At 49.6% G+C, this 15,000-nt stretch overlaps 1 protein-coding gene across 4 annotated transcripts in view; it reads right to left on the bottom strand.

The window, feature by feature from the left end:
- rreb1a (ras responsive element binding protein 1a) overlaps positions 1 to 14,288 on the bottom strand; it is a 50,971-nt gene extending 36,683 nt beyond the window's left edge. For 3 of the 4 annotated variants that reach the window (XM_070553526.1, XM_054736164.2, XM_054736165.2), the window contains exon 1: positions 13,351 to 13,570. The gene's annotated coding sequence lies outside the window, so the exon portion shown is untranslated. Of the gene's footprint in view, positions 1 to 13,350; positions 13,571 to 14,263 lie in introns of those variants that run through there. The other variant, XM_070553525.1, reaches the window with a different exon arrangement.
- Positions 14,289 to 15,000: the final 712 nt, after the last annotated feature.

Raw genomic sequence — 15,000 nt, 5'->3', positions numbered from 1 at the left:
CCAACAAGCTAAACGATGGTTTCCCTCCATAACCATCAGAATCACACGGAAACTACTGGGACTGTTGCAACAACATGAAGAGAAACTCCTTCTCTATGAAGTCAGCTTTGTGCTGAAAGAGACCAGCCTTCATGTGAAACACACACACACACACACACACACACACACACACACACACACACGCTAACAGACACATGCACTCTCACACACTGAGAGTGGTAATTACATGATGCAGTTGAAAACAGACCAAAGATGCTTTTTATTCTTCTACAACTTCTCTACTTGTCCTCCTCCTCCACAGACAAGCCAAACAACCAGAGAATGAAGAAGAGAAGCAGCTCAGAGCCTGTTTGTGTGCTGGGTGTGGTGCTGAGGAGGACCGGGTTTCAGATGGCTGAAAGGACTCGGAGCCTCTTTGTGGGTCTACCTCCAGGCAGAGAGAGAGAGAGAGCGAGAGAGAGAGAGAGCAAGCGAGAGAGAGAGAGAGAGAGAGCAAGCGAGAGAGAGAGAGAGAGAGTGTGTGTGTGTGTGTGTGTGTGTGTCTAGTACATTCCCATGAGGACAGTTTATTGTTATTTTCTACTAAAAACCTGAATGGAGTCAGGACACACCCACTAACACCCCCTCCCCCCTCCTCACCTGAGACACACACACACACACACACACACACACACACACACACACACACACACACACACGTTACTCAGAAAGTGAACAGATTGATTCATGAGTTATCAGGTGTTGATCAGAACCATTTAGTCATAACTTTGCAGCTCTGGTTGTTTGGGAATGGTCCACCAGCGTTACCAGTTCTCACCACTAGAACATCCCAGGATGTTTCCTGACTGGACAGACGGGTGGAGATGTTAACGTTCTCCAGGGTTCTCCATTTCCTGGCCTGAGGTTCATACCTGCTGACAGTTTCCACTGAGCAGTGTCTGTCTTACTAAAATGTATTTAAGGTAACGAGCTGAGTTTAGGTTAGGTTAGTTTGAGGCGAAGTTAAAGTGGAAGTCAAGGCATGGGTGGAGACTTGTTTCAACCAAACTGAGGCAATGATTCCCCCCCCCCGGTGCACTCTCGGAGTTCCTCAGTCAAAAAAAAGTTAACACGAGCGCGCACGAGCACACACGAACAGCAGACTCACCGCTCAGGAGAAGAGCAGACAGAGACTGGCTGCAGGAAGGAGGACTTCCTGTTCACCTCCTTCATTAGAAAACATGGGAGGAGGATGTTTTTCTTAGGGAGGCGAGCGGCTCCGAGCACCTACGTGTCATACGTGTCAGGTGGAGGTGCGGCGAGACTCATCAGGAGTCCAGTGCAGTGCAGCCACGTAGCACGGTACTGAGGACACCCTGCTGCGCTACAGCCCTCAGCTGTGGGCTTTCGCCTGAAGATGGAGACAGAACTACAGTTTGGGGCTGAAGTATTACATTTAAAGTAAGTTGTACTGAACTGCCAAAATGAAGATTACACGCGTGTAATCTGGGGCAGCAGTAGCTCAACAGGGTGGGCGGGTTGTCCAGTAGTCGGAAGGTTGCAGGTTCGATCCCGGCTCCGGACAGAGAGCCTTGGGCAAGACACTTAACCCACCTTGCCTGCTGGTGGTGGTCGGAGGGTCCGGTGGCGCCTGTGCTCAGCAGCCTCGCCCCTCATCCCCACCAGTGTGTGAATGGATGAATGATACACTGTAGTGTAAAGCGCTTTGGAGTCCTGACTCTGAGAGGCGCTGTACAAGTGCGGGTCATTTATCATGTACAGCCCTATCAGACACTCATCTGTACAACAATAAGCTAGTTATTTAAGGTAAGTTAGGTTTCGGTGAGGCTGAGCTGGGTTGGTTCTGACCAAGTGTCTAAAATGGAAGCGGACGAGGACGATGTTGACAGTCATCATATCTGCTGTTTGTGGACGTTTTGTCTACAGATGGAGGACAGAGACTCTGAACCTTTACACACAGAACTCCTGGAGATGGGGGTGGGGGGACTGCCGACGCCACATCACGATCAGCTGACTGTCATGACAACACTGCAGAGACATGAGGGCGGAGTCTAGATGTATAACCATCACCTATCTCCTATGATGACAGCGCTGTGAGAGTGTGTGTGTGTGTGTGTGTGTGTGTGTGTGTGAGATAAGTAGTTAGCTGCATGTCTGAAAACACAAAGACGTGCCCCAGCCTTTCAAAGTAAAAGCCTTTGGAGAGTAGGGTTTCCCAGCATCGTGACAGGTCCTAGACTCTGTTCTGGTTCTGGTTCTGGCTCTTGAGCCGAATCAATTTAAGCTAACTTCGGGGACAGCAGTCGCTCAGGAGGTGGAGCAGGTAGTCCGGGTTCGATCCCGGCTCCGGACACAGAATGCTGCTGGTGTGTCCTTGGGCAAGACCCCTAACCCCCCTCGCCTGCTGGTGGTGGTGGTAGGGACCGGTGGTGCGGGTGCTCGGCAGCCTCGTCTCTGTCGGTGTGGCTACGTCGTAGCTCATCCCCACCAGCGTGTGAAGGGGTGAGTGCTGTACCCGTGGGGTCATTCATCATGAAGAGAACGCAGGAACCAAGAGAGGCTGAAGCGTCTCTGAGACAAAGCTGTCCATGTCTCCGCCTCCTTCCTCGTCCAGTTTGGGACAAAAAGTTAAAAGAACAGAGTCTGTGGGCATGTTAGAGTTGCTGTTGCCACGACAACAAGGCGTGGCCCATGTTTGCAGAACAAACAGTGGTACCTGTTCAGAGGTGTGTGTGAGATTACTGCTAACAGTCAGATTAATAGGGATTATGCAGCTCCGTTGGCTCCATTCACATGCTGCTGCTGCTCAGCTACAACACAACGCTCCAGCTGTTACGGCCACGATGCTGCAGGAGGAGAGCAGCCACTGGTCTGAGATCAGATCAGAGAGCTGCTGCGAGACAGCACCAGGCAGGAAACTGGGACAGGAACGCGCCAGCCCATCCACAAATCAGACTAAAGCGGGAAGACCGGGAAAAGGACGGTCCAACTAGAACTAAAGGAGAGAGGTGAAGAAGAGAGGGAGAAGAAAGTTGAAGAGCAAAAAGTGAATAAGTAGAAAAACCGATGAGACTTTGCAGTTGTGTGTGTGTGTGTGTGTGTGTGTGTGTGTGTGTGTGTGTGGGTGGGTGTGGTGAGAGTGTGCTGCTGATAAGCAGCTTGAGGAGCAAACTACCACTGCAGGAGTGTTTGTTGCAATGTGTGATGGTTAGTTTAACACACACACACACACACACACACACACACACACACACACACACACACACACACACACACACACACACACACACACACACACACACACACACACACACACACACACACACACACACACACACACACACACACACACACACACACACACACACACACAGCTACCTTCACCCTGTCTGCAGCAGCAAATAAAGCCGTGCTTATTTACTGAGTCCAAAGTCTGAGCGGCTCGACTGAAGGAATGTCACAACCGGGGATGGGGGGGGGGGTTAAACTGCAACCTGCTGCTGAGGGACGACTCCTAAAACCAGCAGAGGTTCCAGGATGGACCTCCTGCTGGTCCAGGTCCTTCATCTGTGCATCTTCTCCTACAGCGAGGAGTTAGAGGTCATTATAAACGACGAGGTTTTAATCCCATTTAATCATTTTGGGTCTGACCTGTGACCTCTGACCCTCATCATCTGATGTCTGGCTGCCTCCAACTGGAGCAGACACTAACCCATGGTCTTCCACCTCCAAACTACCCCCCCCCCACACACACACACACACAGCACCGGCAGTCTCAGAAACTAAAAGGCTGTGTCTGATTGGTCCACCATGAGCGAATGAGGAAGAGGAGGGTTAACAGGAAGTGGAGCAGCTTCTCATCAGGAGAGAGGAGAAGGAGGAAGTGGAGGAACAATAGCTCCTCTCAGCTGCTGGTCTGTGTGAAGTCGTTATCAGAGCCCGGGTGTTACTCACCTCAGCCTGCCAGAGTGGGTCGGAACCAGACGGGTTTAAAGTCTCCATGTTTGTGTTAAACCAGCCCTGTCCAAAGGGCGGCCCGGCGACCATTACTGGGCCTCCAGGTGTGTGACTAGAATGATTCATTCTGCCTGGTTTACGTAGAGCAATGCTTTCTAACTTTTCGTGTTTGAGTCTTTAACATAAAGCCCCGTGAGGACCTACTTGGAGGAAAATATCACCATAAAAATCATTTTTGCATATAACTTTTTTGTGGCCTCAGAGTATAAAACAGACAGCCAGGAACGCAGCACAAATCAGACCAGCTGGCACACAGCAGGGTGTCCCCTAGAGAGCTGGGTGGTGGGGTGCACATGGATAGTTCTGCTAGCCATACCTCATTCGTGGCCACAGAGGAGACGTTTGGCCTGGCGGGTGACCAAGCAAAACGTGGGAGCCACAAAGTACTGAAGGTAACCCTGCACAGAGACTCCACCCACAGAGAGCACGCGCTAAAGCTGCAGAGAGCGCGCGCTAAACCCGTGGGGAGCACACGCTAAACCCGTGGGGAGCACAAGCTAAACCCGCAGAGAGCGCACGCTAAACCCGTGGAGAGCATGCGCTAAAGCCGCAGAGAGCGCGCGCTAAAGCCGTGGAGAGCACACGCTAAACCCGTGGGGAGCACAAGCTAAACCCGCAGAGAGCGCACGCTAAACCCGTGGAGAGCATGCGCTAAAGCCGCAGAGAGCGCGCGCTAAACCCGTGGAGAGCACACGCTAAACCCGTGGGGAGCACAAGCTAAACCCGCAGAGAGCGCACGCTAAACCCACGGAGAGCGTGCGCTAAACCCGCGGAGAGGACACGCTAAAGTCGCAGAGAGTGCACGCTAAACCCGCCGAGAGCACATGCTAAACCGCGGAGACCCATGGAGAGCACACGCTAAACCCACAAGTCACCTAGGGTGTCTCCCAATGTCAAGGCACCTGGCCTCGCAAGGCTTACGAGGACACTGTCCTTCCTTGGTCAAAGAAAACGGTTAAATGGAACAGACTTGTGTCTCATGGCTTCCACGGCGGTCACGTAACGTCACGTGACACGGGAGATAACGTTATATTTTATATGTAATAGTTTCAATATAAATAAATAACGAGCCTTTTACTTTTTAAATTGTGTATGTGTTTGTTAAATTAAATATATAAGTGAGTTACTACCCGCTAGCCACCGAAGCTGCAGCTACTAAGCAACTAACCAACCACAGATAACTTCTTTGGATCTAAAAAAAAACATTTTAAATTAGTTGACTTACTTTTAAACTTGAAATTTGTCCCCCTTCTGATCCGCCGTCCTTTTGAAAACACAGTGGTGTATTGTGGGTAATTTTTTACCAAGGCTAGGCTACAAGACACCTCCGTGTATCCTCGCTCAGCTAGCTAAACGGCTAACAAACGGAGAACACACGCCTCGGTAGAACATGAACACTGGAACACATCTTGGCGGCTCCTGATGACGTATCTCCTAGGCAACCGGGGCGGGGCCATGACATCAAGGCGAGGTTCCTTGGCATTGAGAAACACGCAACCTTTGAGAGGCTGAGAGCTAGTTTTACCGCGGGTAAGCCACCAGTTTAACAGACAAAGGTTTGTCATCTGCACGGTGCTGACCTTTGAACTAGAACATGTTTATGTTTATTTACGTGGCAGACGCTTTTATCCAAAGTGACGTACAACCGTTAACCTACAGGGCATGTTGTGATCTGTGGGGGCAAACGGAGTACCCAGAGGAAATCCACGCATGCATGGGGAGAACACGCAACTCCACGCAGAAAGTCCACAGCCGGATTTCCAACCTGCAACCTTCTTGCTGCGAGGCAACAGTGCTAACCACTGCGCCACCGCGTAGCGTGTATAATAAACATGTTTTAAGGCTTTTTAACAATCTCCAAATCAATATCAATGCAGCTGAGATTAAAAATCTCTTTGGGCTAGTCCCTTCAGGAGTCGCTGCAGCCAATCATCTGTCTCTATTCAGTCCCGTCTTCTGCATCCTCCCCCCTCAGACCAACTAGCTTCATGTCCACTTTCACCACATTCATAAATCTCCTGACCTGGCATGTCCAACCATCTCAGTCTGTCCTCTCGGACGTAATCATCCAACAGGCTGTTCCTCTGATGGACTCATTCCTGATCCCACCCACCCTCCTCACTCCCACGGAGAACCTCAACATCTTGAGCTTTGGAACCTCCTCTTATGTTGTCGGACTTGTCCTCATACAACATGGCTGCTCTCACGTCTGTCCTTCACACACATCTGATATTCACCCATTCTAGCCTGCTCCACACACGCCTTCTCTGTTGCTTTGGACCATAAACCCTAAGTCCATGAAGTCCTCCACCTTCTTTAATCCTACTCCCTGTAACATCACCGTTCCCTCTCGTTTACACACATGGACTCTGTCTTCATTCCTTTCTTCTCCAGTACACATCTTCTCCTCTCTAGCTCTTCCTCTACCTGCACCATGCTCCCACAGCGGATCACTGTCATCTGCAAACATCAAAGTCCAGAGAGACTCCTGTTTAACATCTTCTATCAGCCTGTCCACCACCGAAGCAAACATGGAGGGGCTCAGAGCAGATCCTTGATGCACGCTCACATTCACCTTGAACTCCTCTGTAACTCCTACAGCACACCTCACTGCCATCTCTGCTCTCCTACATGTTCTTTGGTAACTCCAGACCTCCTCGTGCACCACAGCTCCTCCCTCCGCACTGTCAGAAGCTTCTAACCTACTCTGTACTTCTCCTTTAGCTCAACAACGTTCACTTGTGAAGCCTAGCCTAGCTTCCACCACTCCCTCATTAGGCCTGAGCAGCGAGGCTGCGAAGGCCTATTGTTTATTTTATTTTTTTCTTCCGCGTCTTTGAATGGCTTTTTGGGGTCTTATCATATCCAAAAACTCACCAAATTCTGGCCCAATATAGAAAGTGCGTGAAATTTACGTATTTCAATGGCGATGTGAAGGTTGCTACAAAAGTAGCTGGACAGCACCCCTTTGAAATGAAAAATACCCCTCCACTTTGACCTTTTTTATGGAAGAGTGATGAAATTTGGTACACTTGTAGAACTCAACAATACGCACAGAAAAGTCTCTTGCACCCATGGTCAACTTTAAACAGGATGTCGGCCATTTTGGATTGAAGTAGCAACTTTGACCTCGTTTTGGTCGTTTGTAGGGTCTGTATTTGAACAGTTTGGTCATTTTTCGCACAATCGTCTCAAAAATTGTGTGCGATCGATCAGAAGGGATGGACGATTTAAATGAGAAAATAAAACTGACTTTTCTAAATACTGAAGGGGCGGGGCCAGGCCTCGAAGTTCGAGCACTCGCCAAAAGAATTCAAATGGCTATAATTTCATAAATGAAAGAATTACAGTTAAAAACAATTTTTTGTGGACATTCCTCATCGGCCCCCGAAGAAAAATGAATGGTCGATTGATGATGTCACACAAGCCCCGTCCCCTCAGGACTAAAAGGGTCGAGTTTTACTGAGAAATTTCCCAAAATTCGCCAGTTCGTATAATCACCACATACTTGTAGCAGATAACTGAAGACAAGCGGGGGTTGCTGGGCCTCACTTTACGGGAGCTTTCAAAAGACAAAGCGGCTGTGATGGCGTGGCGAAGTCAGGCGTAACGCCATGGCCATACGATTGCCTCTCATTTAGTCAATTCTAGATTTCTGATGAGTGATCCACAATAAAACTTGAAATCAAAAGTCGGTAGGCCTGGCCAATTTTTTGAAAAAGCGCCCCCTAGCACCCATGCTTTGACTGAGGACCATGACATTTTGTACCCTTATGTAGTGTCTCAGGACGTACAAAAACCTCTCTTGAAGCCATGCTCAATATCCCACAGGAAGTCGGCCATTTTGGTCCAAGTACGATATTTTGTGTTTTTTGCACACTTCAAAGGTACGTCAATCCCCAAGCGCCCTTTGCCCCCATCGCCTTCATACTTCTGCTGAAAACTCTTAAGGCCAAGCGGGAAAAACTGAACCTACGGATTTTCCAAAAGTCTTAACGGTGTGGGCGTGGCTAAGCCTCAAATATTGACCTGTCACCACACCATGCTTATACTTTCTGAGCTCCCTATTGGACTCTTCATCTATTCAACAGCAATCTCTGTCCAATAGCAATACACAAGTTGGGGTCACTTGGTGTCTAGTACTGGCAGGTTTCAAAAAAGGGCGAGGCTATGGAGGCATGGCGAAATTCGCCATCACGCCGTGGAAATATGTTTGCTTCTCATTTCCTCAGTTCTCATGATATTACCAAAAGATTTCTGGTGAGTGATCCTAGTCTGACCCCCAATATAAATAGATGTCATAAGCTGGTGGGCGTGGCCTATTTTCTGAAATAGCGCCCCCATGATCATTAAGGCTCTCATCCCCAAGTCATGCTTTGACTGAGGATTGTGAAATTTTGCACAACTATGTAGCGTGCCTGGGCCTACAAAGAGGTCTCATGGAGCCACAGGGGAGTCGGCCATTTTGTTCCAATTACGCTAAAGAGTCTCTTTCGAAGCTGGAATATTTTGCTAGTGTAAAACATTTTTAGTGGGGAATGTTGGCAGGCTAGGAGGAAAGGTTGAGTCAGATTGAGATGACAGCTCACAGTGATCGCAGTTAAACTCATGTTTGGGTCTCTGGCATGCATGGGCGCTCGTGCGCCACCGGACGCAGGGCGATGGCTTGGGAGAGTGTCAGGGATGGAGTGGAGGGGTGCGGATGGAGGACGAGCAGCTTCACTGCGAGGGCCGAACGACACTGCTTGCAGCTTTAATGAGATTTGTTCCTCTATAGTTCCCAGCTTTGGAAGACATCCATGTTTTTAATCACAACGTGTGATTTAAAAAACAGCCACAGAACATATTATTTCATGCTTTACTGAGCGGTGAATTGTGTTTGTTTAGAACAGGTCTGAGGACACCTTCTAGGGCTCCTGAGGGCAGAAAGTACACACTAAACCCAGAGAGAAGAGCATGCACTAATAATAAATGATACGTGATAAATGACCCCACTTGTATAGCGCCAGAATGATAAAATCTAAAGGTCAAAGGTCACCAGATAAATGACCTCCAGCACTTGTACACAGTACAGTGTATTATTCATCCACTCACACGCTGGTGGTGATGAGCTACATTATAGCCACAGCCGAGGCTGCCATAAATGGTAAGTGGCCTGCATTTGATATAGCGCCTTCTAGAGCCCTGGAACCCCCCAAGGTGCTTTACAACACAATCAGTCATTCATCCATTCACACACACAATCACACACTGGTGGTGATGAGCTACGATGTAGCCACAGCTGCCCTGGGGCGCTCTGACAGAGGCGAGGCTGCCGAGCTCTGGCGCCACCGGTCCCTCCGACCACCACCAGCAGGTATGGAGGGTTAAGTGCCTTGCCCAAGGACACAACAGCAGCGACAGACTGAGCGGGGCTCGAACCTGCAACCTTCCGATTACGGGGCGAGCACTTAACTCCTGTTCCACCGTCGCCCCATACACTGGCACCACCAGAATACTCTGATCTGGAGCCAAAAACGTCCACCTGAAGGATCTGGTGATGGTGAGTTCACAGACCAGGAAAAGTGTCGGACACTTCATGTGTGATGGCAGCAACGCATTCACAGACCAGGTAAAGTGACTTCAGATTGGTCTAGCACCAGTTAGACCAGTTATTGACTGATTCCAACCAGCAGAAGACTGTTTCGTCTTTAAGACAAACGCACACAAAGTGACCATAAAACATCCAAAACAACAACAAAGACACACAAACACCACGAGGAGCAGAAAGATCCAAAACAGCAACAAAATTACACAAAACAGACGCGTAGGGACAGGAAGTGACACGGACGGAAACACTGCAGAGGGTTACAGGTACCCTCAACAGAACTAAAGATCTGAGTCTGCAGGGTGAAGTCCACCAACTTCAACACAACACCCATAATACCCCAAAGACCTTCAAAATAAAAGCACATGGGACACAGAGTAGGAATGTCAGGTCAGAGGAAGATGATGATGGAAACTATCTGGTCCAGACTGAGGAGGTGTGTAAGACCCCCCCCCCCCCCCCCCAGTGTTATGTCTGTTCACCAATCAGACCTCACCATGTGACGGAGTGTGTGTGTGTGTGTGTTTAATGTGGAGAAACAAAAGGTCTCTGAGGAGACGACAGCTTTTAATTAACTGCTTCTCTTATGTCCCCGAGGACACAAACGTCCCACTGAAACTCCCATTAGTGCCTATTTAACACACGCGCACGTGCACACACACACACACACACACACACACACACTAAATGCAAAGCTATGATTACAAGTTGTAAAACAATTAAAAACTGCAGATAACTTCAAATCAAATCAAAAGTTGTTCTGATGTTAAAAACAAACGTTTTGTTTGAACGGAGCAGAATTATTAACCCGGTTTGGTTTCTTATTGCTCCGATCGTTTTTACCTAAATAAACGCAGACACGGACCAATCAGAGAGAGTTATCAGAGGTAAACAGTGGAAAACAAAGGAGCAGCGATGATGATGATGATGAGGAGGAGTTACAGACTGTTTCACTCCTCCACCTCCTCCACCTCCTCCACCTGTACGCAGCAAAAACAAGCATCCCTCCATTCAAGCTGCATCATGTCCTCACACGACTGACTGCAGGGTGTGTGTGTGTGTGTGTGTGTGTGTGTGTGTGTGTGTGTGTGTGTGTGTGTGTGTGTGCTCTGGTCCCACTTAAACATTCACAGTGATGGAGAGCAGCAGCACAACACACTCTTTGTGTCATCGGTGACATCATCGGCCGTTTTAAAGGATCCACCACAGAAGAAGAGCCGTTAGCGGGTTTCTGCTCTGACGGTTTTAAGGTCCGTTTCCTCCTTTAGAACAGGAGGGGAGGACGGAGGAGGAGCTGCTTCTCCTCCTGCTACTTTTGCAAGAGAACCTGATCCAGGAGATTCCTGGATGGACCAGCTGGTCCAGACCCACCAGAACCGAATCAGTAGCAAAACTCTGAGTAACTCTTCAGCACCCACCCTCATATTGTGATTAACCCCCACAGCATCCCACAGGCCCCGCCCCCTGCTGCTGTCCCATGAGAGGAGTCAAAGTTTCCTCCTCAGCAAGAGGAGCCGTCCGTGAAAGGAGGGGAGGAGAGCGCCTGTCGCCGAGGGCCCAGCTCGGCCTCAGTGTTGAATTTCGTAATGGAATGCTAACTGCTCATCCGGGCCTCTCCTCCTCCTCCTCCGGTGCTTCTCCTGGCAGCAGCAGCAGGAGGAGGAGGAGAGGAGGACCAAACACAGCAGGAACACGCCGGTTCCCATCCAGGGAGGAGCTCAAACAAGAACCCGAGCTGCTCTGAAACAGGAAGTCCCTCCGTGCCGGTCTCAGGTGCACTCCAGAGTTCGGTCCAGTCCCGGTTTATTACATCCTAACGAGACCCGGTGGTGAGCAGGGTGCTCGTGCACAGGGGTCAGAGGTCAAACAGGTTTTTTTATCACTGTGTTAACCAGGAAATCTGCAGGTTTTACAAACCAACGCAAAGGTCAAAGGTGAAGGGACACTTTTAACAAACAAAGGTTTACGTGTTTATAGACAAAACATTTAAGCTAGGTCTGTTTACACCAGCTGACATAAACAACAACAAGAGTTCTGGATCTGAACTCTAAAGTAAAGCAACAACCAGGTAAAGCGTCATGATGATGGCCCTGCAGCTGATCTCAGGTCAGATGTTAAGTTCCTCCTCAGCAGGAGCAGCAGGAGGAGGAGGAGGAGGAGCAGGATTATCTAACCGGTTCGGTCCGAGCGGGTCTCCCTGCAGCGGAGCGTCAATCATTCACCCGCAGCTCCGATAAGGAGATCTCTGACACACTTAAACCGGGTTACTGCAGTTATTCAACAGCCCGGTACCGGTCCCGGTCCACAGCATCCTCCACCGGGACCCGAACCACAGCTGCCACCTTAAAAGTTTAACCGAATTCGGTTGAACCCGTCCAAACGAGTCACGAGTTAAAGTTTCAGGTTGAAGCTGGAGATGGGCGATGTCGGCAGACCGAAGAGACCAGAGGAGGAGGAGGAGGAGGAGGAGGAGGTGGTGGATGCAACAGGCGTCACGTCGATGCTGCTGCTGACGGTGGAAAAGTCTCCGAAACGCGGTGAAAAGTCGCCAAACAGCCGCAGAAACTGGCGCAAAGTGGGCGGCTGGACCCCGTGACCCGCAAACACACCGCGCTGGTTCGGTTTATTAACGAACTGGGCTCAAATACTGGATATATGTGTTTGGGCAAGGTCACACAGCAGCGTGGAGCTAGCAGCAGTTAGTGCGGCTAGGACCGGAAACACAGAGGTCCCGATTTCAAAATAAAACCCAAAACTTGGCTCTCAATTATAAAGTAAAGTTACCTTCATTTAGAAACTAGGTGTCAACAGCGAGGATAAACAAATGGAAGAATTCAGAGTTGACACTGTTACTAAAACAGCTTTAACACACCTCTGGATTTTATCACTAACACGTTTATCAGCAGATGGACAGAAGGCTGTGTGAGTAAAGATACACACAGTTCACAAGTCTAAGCTGTGGTGATGTCATCCTTGTGCAGATGAAACATCCTGTCCATCCTGACATCGCTCACTCCAACAGGAACACAAACAACCGGACAGATTAGTTTCCTAAACCAGCCCAGGAGCAGAGTCCAGGATGGAGCTGACCACACCGAAACAGGAGAAACATCACATGACCTTCCAAACAATGACATTAATCTCTGAACGCCTGATAAACGCGCTACACCTCCAGTTAGAAGAGAATAACCCGTTTAGATGACTCCTTACTTTCCAGCCTGTCTAGATGCGATGTAACAGGTGTTTTATTTTGAAAACTTGGACAGGAAGTAGCGTCTTTAGCCTGGTTACCTTGCTGTCGGGGTCTGATCGCTTTACACATGGCCACTAGCAGCGAGGCTCCGACCAAAGTGCACCCGAGATATGGATGCTCGCCTCCGGCGCACGGCAGACTTTGGACCCCCCTCTTCCGCCCTCCCCGCGGCGCAAAAACACCGAATAACCGCCTGAAACTTGCACACAAGCGCTAAAAGTGGTCGCAAAAGTGCTAAAAATCAGCTGTTATCGCTAATTAGCGGAGGTAGAGTGAATGAGGAAGAGACGCGGGTTGAATTCCACTGCTTGGATGCGCATCAAACTAGGAAGCAACTCGGACAGAAACCGAGAGAAACGTCCGCTTCGTCCGTCGCGCGAGCCCACTTTAGTCCGCGCGCCGCGAAGTTCTCCGGTTGCCCAGAAACGAGCAACAGGTCGGTGTCGGTGGGAGGAAGAGCAGCGATGGGGAGGCAGAAAAGGAGCTGACTTACCCCGGACTTTGTTGGGGTTGGGCTGCTTGCGCCGAGCCATCGTGGCGAGGAGGAGGAGGATGGCGGTGATGGAGGATGAAGAATAAACAAATAAAGACAGGATGGAGGAGGAAAGAGGCTGAAAGTCACTCCGAAGAGGAGAGGAATCAAAATGGCGTTTCCGAAGGGATGTGCAAACTTGGACAAACTTTACTCCGGCTTCTCCTCCTCCTCTCTCCTCCCTCCTCCTCTTCGCTCCCTCTCTTCCCCTCGCTCTCCTCTCCTCCCGGAGGACAGAAAACAGGATAAACTCGACGGAAGGAGAAGAGTTCTTCGGGGGAGGTGCAGCTCGGGGGCTTTGTTAGCTCCGTGGCCGGGTTCCAGGCTCCGAGCCCCGGTGTGTCTCTCGGCGCGTCTCGGTGTCTCTAACCCTGATAAGTAAAGCTCATCACGTGTTAGTCTCCAGTCTCCAAGGGGACGTGGCCTCCAAGCATCTCTGCCTTTACGCACGGCCACACGTTCCTGTCACCTCCCCGCTGCCCCCGGTACCGGACCTGCTCCTCCCGGTACCGAACCTGTCCCCCCGGTACCGAACCTCCAGAAGCTGTGATGCGACACAATTACACCCCCCCCCCCCCCACACACACACACACACACACACGCCCCAAAAAAGCAGCATAATCAAACACTCTGCTAAAGTTCCCCTTTCAGGTTTTTACGTAACTTTAAGTCACTTTTAACTCATCCAGGCGACATTTAACGTAAAACTAAACCTTTTCAACCAACTTTTCTCCTCACATGAACATTTTCCTCAAACTCCACCAGGAAGTTAATTCACGCGGAACTTCTCCTCAAATTCACCTTTTATCTCGCGGTTGTGTTGATATTTAAAACAAAACTCATCAATCATCATCATCGTCGTGTCGTTACTCACGGGCGTTAAAAGATAAACCATCCAAACGCTTCTGCAGCAGCTATCGCGAGACATGACAGGAAGCAGCGTGAGTCTGGCGGAGCTATCGCGAGACTTGGAGAAAGGATGCCTTTGGGTTGGAGGCAGCTGCTGTTTCCAGGGAGGTCACTTCTACAACTTTACTTTCCACGGAAAAGGAAAACCATCAAATATTCCAGCTGGGAAACTCTTTCAAACACTTTTAGAGTTTTTAAGCTTTTTTAGAAAATAAAAATATGCTTGCCTCCAAAGTGACGTCATCCATCTGTTTCTAATGAAAAAAAAATTCTTGAAAAGATTTTTTAAATAATTTTTCCTTTTTAAAACAAAAAAACGGACTAATTTAACACGTTTTCATGCATCTGTGTCATCTATTGAAGCTGCAATAATAACCGAGTCTGTAGGGTTTACACACGGGTTACAGGAGCTGCGAGCACGCTTTTTAATCAGATCTTTAGTCTCTTTGTTCCAGTGTCATGGGTTTAGCTCCACCAGGTGATGCATCCCAACCCTAACCCGCTCAGGTCCTGGTTCTGATCTGTGATGGACCTGTTCGGGCCTGGGACGTCCTCTTGTGTGCTCCGGGACAGGGTTGGGTTATTCTGAGACTTGTTGGTGATGACTTCCTGCTCTCTGGCGGGCCGGTGAAGATGTGTGTTCTGGTCCAAACCCCCTCAGCAGCAGCAGCTCGGACCGGGCTGCTCTAAGTGAAGCTGCGG

Source organism: Nothobranchius furzeri, chromosome 7 (genome assembly GCF_043380555.1).
Source record: "Nothobranchius furzeri strain GRZ-AD chromosome 7, NfurGRZ-RIMD1, whole genome shotgun sequence".
Lineage (NCBI taxonomy): Eukaryota > Metazoa > Chordata > Actinopteri > Cyprinodontiformes > Nothobranchiidae > Nothobranchius > Nothobranchius furzeri.
Note: the sequence above shows the minus strand (reverse complement) of the source record. Positions and strands in the feature narration are given on the sequence as shown.